At 41.0% G+C, this 5,817-nt stretch overlaps 1 long non-coding RNA gene across 1 annotated transcript in view; it reads left to right on the plus strand.

Moving 5' to 3' along the window:
• LOC116701558 (uncharacterized) overlaps positions 1-5,817 on the plus strand; it is a 17,001-nt gene that overhangs the window by 1,577 nt on the left and 9,607 nt on the right. The window contains exon 2 of the long non-coding RNA XR_004334945.1: positions 2,293-2,296. This is a non-coding gene — a long non-coding RNA (uncharacterized LOC116701558). The remainder of the gene's footprint in view (positions 1-2,292; positions 2,297-5,817) is intronic.

The raw sequence follows: 5,817 nt of genomic DNA on the forward strand, positions 1-5,817 counted from the left end.
TCACCCTGTGTGTTGAGCTCTCTGTTTTAGCTACAGAGTGAGGCATCTCATTTCTGATGCATGTTTGTTGGGAGTTGCACATGTGCAGTAGCTAGGTAAAGACTGCTAGCCAGTCAGAAGCAGAGTATTATAACGTGTGTTACAAAGGGACCCACGTTTGTCACAGAAGTAAAGGCTGGACTACAATAGAGCTCTTTGGAGCAGTTTGTTAACAGTGTTTCTGTTTGGGGGGGGACTTTGGGATTTTTAATTTTGTAAACCTATAACATAAGATACAGTATATAGCCAAAAAGCATGATATGAGCACACAACACACCAGTATCCGCCTTAATAACCCTTTTCCAGTAGCATATTCATTTTGCCACATTAATCATTGTGATAGCCTATCAATTACAATTAAATTTAATTCAATTGTATTAATAGTATCAGATCAATATCTCAAGACACTTTACAGATAAAGTAGGTCTAGACCACACTCTGATTTACAAAGACCCAACATTTCAGGTAATTCCCCCAAGCATTTAGTTAGCCTGACAAGCCAGACCCACATCCAGATGTTGGATCTGGGAACTCACCATTGGCAGGGCTCAATCCGAGGGGCGGGATAAACAGTTGGCTTTCAAATTCCCTCTGCACGCAATAGGAAAGTGCTACCGTATCTGGTCGGCAAAACTCTAAACACATCTTTTTTTAAGAATGACTTAGTGTTCCATAGTCGTGGCCAAAGCCGATTCAAAAGACCGCTGCTCGCCAGCAGCAGCCATCTTCTTTTCAAATAGCAGGGAATTTACGCGCCACTCTGCCGTCCTTATGTTAAGCCCGCCCACGGACTCTATACACGATGTGATTGGCCTGACCAGATTTGATTTTTCCCAGCTTGAAAGCCAACAGAGAGTTTCTGGACTGAACCTGGCTGCAAGTTACATTTGCTGTCGCTAGGGTGCGTTAGATTTACGTTACGTTTGTGCATACTTATGTTTAACATTGAATTTCCTTCTATGATCCTTATTTTCTGAACTAAAAACAAAAACAATTTTTGTAGACATAAAAAAGTCTAACTTAAAGAGGCACAATACAGTATGCCCTGTGGTACGCTAAAGTATGCTAATTTAATTTTTAATTTACATTGTTTCGAGATTAGTAACATTTTGAGTGTTTAAGTATTTTATTTTTATTCACCTAATGTAGAGATTTACAACTGTCAGTCTATTGTCGCAAACACACACACACACACACACAAATCAGAAACTAGGTGTCTCTTGGAAAATAATTTTTAGAACCTGTTTACAGTGGACTTGAACCGGAAAGGGAGAGAGAGAGAGAGAGAGAGAGAGAGAGAGAGAGAGAGAGAGAGAGAGCAATGTTGTGCTCTACATTTTTCTGCTTGAACAATACTTTGGGCCTATTTCACCTTGATGCTCCTCCCACCACATTTCAACCCCCCTTCTGAAAGAGGAGGCATATAAGGTGAATCCTGAAAATAAAGTCAGGGCCTCTCTCACTTTGAAAAGTTTAAAAGAGGCTGCCCATTCTGTGAAATCACTCTTGGTAGCAGAAAAAGGGAGCTGGAGGTGTTAATTTCATGGGTTAGGTCTTAAATTGAGCTCTGCAATTTTCTCCCTGAGTAGATTAGAGGAAGGTCTCACTGTCCTCAGGTAAGATGGCCCTCTCCTCCCTCTGACTCAACACATATTGATTCCTTCCACTCCTGCTCGACCCCCGCTAACCCCCTCCGACCCTTGGGCCCCCGGGGCGGAGATGCAGTGTACGTGGCCGGCAGGGAGGGAGGGGGATCCGCCCTGGGGTGAGGGGGTTACAACAACAAGCCTGTGCTGTGGCCAAATGGGTTCAGCCCGCGGCTCATATGCTGACGTACAGCTACGATCACACAGGGGGAGCATTATCTTTAGCCTGGGGCTGAAATGTATTTCATTTCCTTCCATCTGCTGGCTGTGAGTGTGTGCTGCCGAAGCAGGGCTGCAGGGCTGAAGTACTCAAGTCCGTACTAGGACTTGTTGGTATTTGGACTCAGACTTGTCTCGGACTCGGGCATTGGACTCGCCAAATATTGTTGTTGGTCTCAACCGAGTCCAGGTTCATTCAAAATCCATGTAGAACAGGCATTGAGATCGGTCTCCTGGTATACACCTGGCTGCGTCATATCCCTCAATCATCAGGTAGTAAGTTCAAGAATAGGAACATTTCCATTTTATATATTAAAGGTCTAATATGTTATACTGACAGCTAGTTTTTAAAATAGTTACTGCAGTACAAATTAAAAATACTGCAGAGATTTGTCCCCCCCGCCCCTTCCCCCCAGAGTCAAAGTTCACGTTGGTTGCCATGCTGAGACCGCAGCAGCCACAACAATGTAGCTAGATGCTTGTCTCACAGAGCCAGACATTACTGCACAGCGCAGCGGAGTAGCTAACGTTAGATGCTGGTTCACGCGGAGCTCTGTACCCAACTGATAGACACACTAACTCGGATTACAATTACAGTAGGAACCACTAAAAACACAACAACCTCGCTGTCCTCTCCACCCAACGGACAGACACACTTCCTTGGATTACAATTACAGCAGGTACCTCCATCCAGTATATACCTCCAAAACACGTCATGTTTTTTATTTTTGTAAAACTTAAATCGGGGACACTAAACCTAGAGCTGCTGTCATTAGGGGCTGAGCCGCCCCAGGCTTGTTTCTGCAACAGCTCACTGAGTATGGGATACAATCAAAACTACTGAGGAAATATTTTCCTTTGACATTGATGCAGTATTAAACGAGATTGCTGCAGTCGACAGCAGAGAAACAAGCTACAATGGAAGGTAATAGGACAATTGTCCAGCTTGTATTTACGTTCATAAAAGTGCTCGTTTTGCTAGTGGCAGGCTCAGATTAATATTGTCTGACAACATTATGGAAAGGATTTCTAAGACCTTTCTGTTAAATATTAAGATCCTTTTTTAAAACATAAAAGTCTGCAAAATTGTGTTCACTTAACCCACCAGACTCCATGTAAATAATCAGTAATTTTAGCATCGTAAAATACGGCTTTCTAAAACTTCTCTGAGTAGCGCTGGTTCTGGCTGGCTTGAGCGACTATCGGCTACTTTTGGTCAGTGTTTTCTTTCTTTCATTCCAATTTCGGGTCTGTCAGTCACAGTGAAAACCGGGGACATTTTTGGGGACAGAGCCAGCCGGGGACAGGTCACCAAATCCGGGGACTGTCCCCGGAAACCGGGGACGTCTGGTCACCCTGCATTGGGGTCATTTTTGAATTTATTGCAGTAAATATATTACAGAGTGGACCTTTAAGTATATAATATGGACATATGATGTGTTACTCTCCACTTGCTTTTTAATAATCACATTACGAACAGGTAAGTAAGGGGGGTCAAAGAGAATTCTTTTTTTCTGTATCGGTATTGACTGTCTCTCATTTGGACTCGGTCTTGACTTGAACTTGAACTTCTTTGGACTCTTTGGAGTCTCGACCATGTCCTTGTCTTGGAATTGTCTTGGACTCAACAACAGTAGACTTGACTACAGCCCTGGGCTGAAGCTTCCATTGAATATTTTTGTATTACCAAATACATTACTCAAATGGATTCCTCTCGTTGTGTGATAAGATCCAGGATGTCAGATTGCGGGTACCCAGGTTTCATTCAGACCAAGATGAAATGTTCTCAGAGATGGGTCAAACTTGAGCGGGATGTATAAGCACATATGAAGCTGGCTCCTGACTAGTTTACTGATTATTTTAAGAGGATGGAAGACTGAAGTGTTGCCGTCAATCCAGGAGTGGGCTTGTGAGATGGCTAGGGTGGTGGCGTTGTCTTACAAACGGGTTGCCAGATTGGATGTCTACACTAGAAGCACCTGGATTTTCTGGAGGACTCCTAAGAAGCTTTGTGTTGTGGAGAGACGGGTAATAATATTAATAATAACAATAATAATTATACACACGGAAAATTACAATGTTTTAACTCTATTGTTAACACACATTACACACATTTCTGAATGCTCAGTGCCTATACATGCACTAATGGTCCGTAACCAGGCTTGAACCCAACAGGTATGATGAGTTTATGGTGTTGTCAATTATGTTTTTTTTCTTCTTTTCTGTCTATTTTGTTCATATTTTGTTGAATGGAGGGCTAAGTTGTTCATGTTGCGAGTTGTATGTTTTGTATTTTGTTAAAACTAATGGATTTCTCTCATGAGCACTTAGCTGTATGCTGGGCATTGGCATTCCAAGTATGCACACTCCTCAGGAGAGATTTCTTAAAACAAAACCACTCGTGTGTTTCTAACTAAATACAAACTTGCGTGGAAAAGTTGCAAATTGAAAATGAGAAGCTTTGTTTTTGATCGGCGTCCTTGCCGGGATATAATTCCTAATTAAATTTTCTCATTGAAACCTCATTTTCAGAAAGGTAGAGAACGGCGCTCTCTCTGCATGGTAATTGAGTCAGAAATGAGCAGCCAGCGCACTGAGCCGGCCTGCCTTTTAAAGAATAATGGCGTCATTTGTTTTGTGTCCATTAACAAGAAACGCAGTTTTATTAATTCCTCAACTTGGTGTCCTGCATCTTCCTAATTAATTCCATTTTGTTTTTCCCGCTAAGGAAGCTTCTGCAGATTAATGACGTGGAACAGAAATGTTGTCGAGATGCTGATGTGCTTCATCTACATGGGGTGAAATTTCTGTCATTAGATACAAATGCCTGATGACTACAACTTCTTTCCTTTTTTATTCTTTTTTTTCTTCTCATGCTGCCAGTGTCGGGGTCCTTCGCCCGAAGGCTTCATTCCGTCTGTGTAATTGATTAGACCTGCGAAGAAATCAAATGACTGTTGTGTTGGGGGAACAATAATTCAAAAACTGCTGTTTCTGACGTGTATCTTACCACCTATGGTGCCTAACTATGCACATCGTTATGTTTGTCTGTTAGAGGAGAAATGGATTTCCAAACCTTGTAAAAACCCTGTCTTTGGAAACAAAGGAAAGAATTGCTGTTAGGATGTAAACAAATATGAAAATATTATTAACAAATAGATACAAACATGATTCAAATATTTGCTGTAATGTTTTTTTATTACGATTAACAGAATTTGCCACAAACATTTAGAGTCATAACTCAAAATCCAAATCCATTATACACATTCAGCTGTCCAATCGAAGATAAACAGCCCTTAGATCTGTTTAGAAATCAAAGAAAGAGATTCTCCTCAGTCCTAATAACTCTAAATAATAACTTTTTCTACACTATCAACGTTTTTCGGATGATTGTTGGTTTGGTTTAGTGTTGGAACTGATGCATGATGCAGATGTGTCAGAATGTAAACAAATAGGCTAAAAACACAGAGGAGTAGCTACTTTTAAAGGTAAATATTCAATACTTGGTGAGTTATTCTTAAAGGTCCTATGACATGGGGCACTTTATATGCTTTTATATAGACCTTAGTGGTCCCCTAATACTGTATCTGAAGTCTCTTTTATATAGACCTTAGTGGTCCCCTTTACAATATCTGAAGTCTCAGAACATGGAGTCAGGGACCATCTCATGAATGCATGTAAAATGGACAAGAGAGCGTTTCAAATTTTTGTCAATAGAATTTTCTTCATAGACACCACTTTAACATTTGCACAGCTCCCATTATATACACAACCTACGGTTTGGGACAAAATAATTTGGCAATATAACAAGGTGCCATTGTCATTATTAAAGACTGGAGAGGAGGCTTTGAAAGTGAACGTGTGTGTTTATTAACAAAACAACACCAAAACATACTCAAACAAAATACAAAAA

This window comes from Etheostoma spectabile, chromosome 14, assembly GCF_008692095.1.
Source record: "Etheostoma spectabile isolate EspeVRDwgs_2016 chromosome 14, UIUC_Espe_1.0, whole genome shotgun sequence".
In the NCBI taxonomy this organism is placed as follows: Eukaryota; Metazoa; Chordata; class Actinopteri; order Perciformes; family Percidae; genus Etheostoma; species Etheostoma spectabile.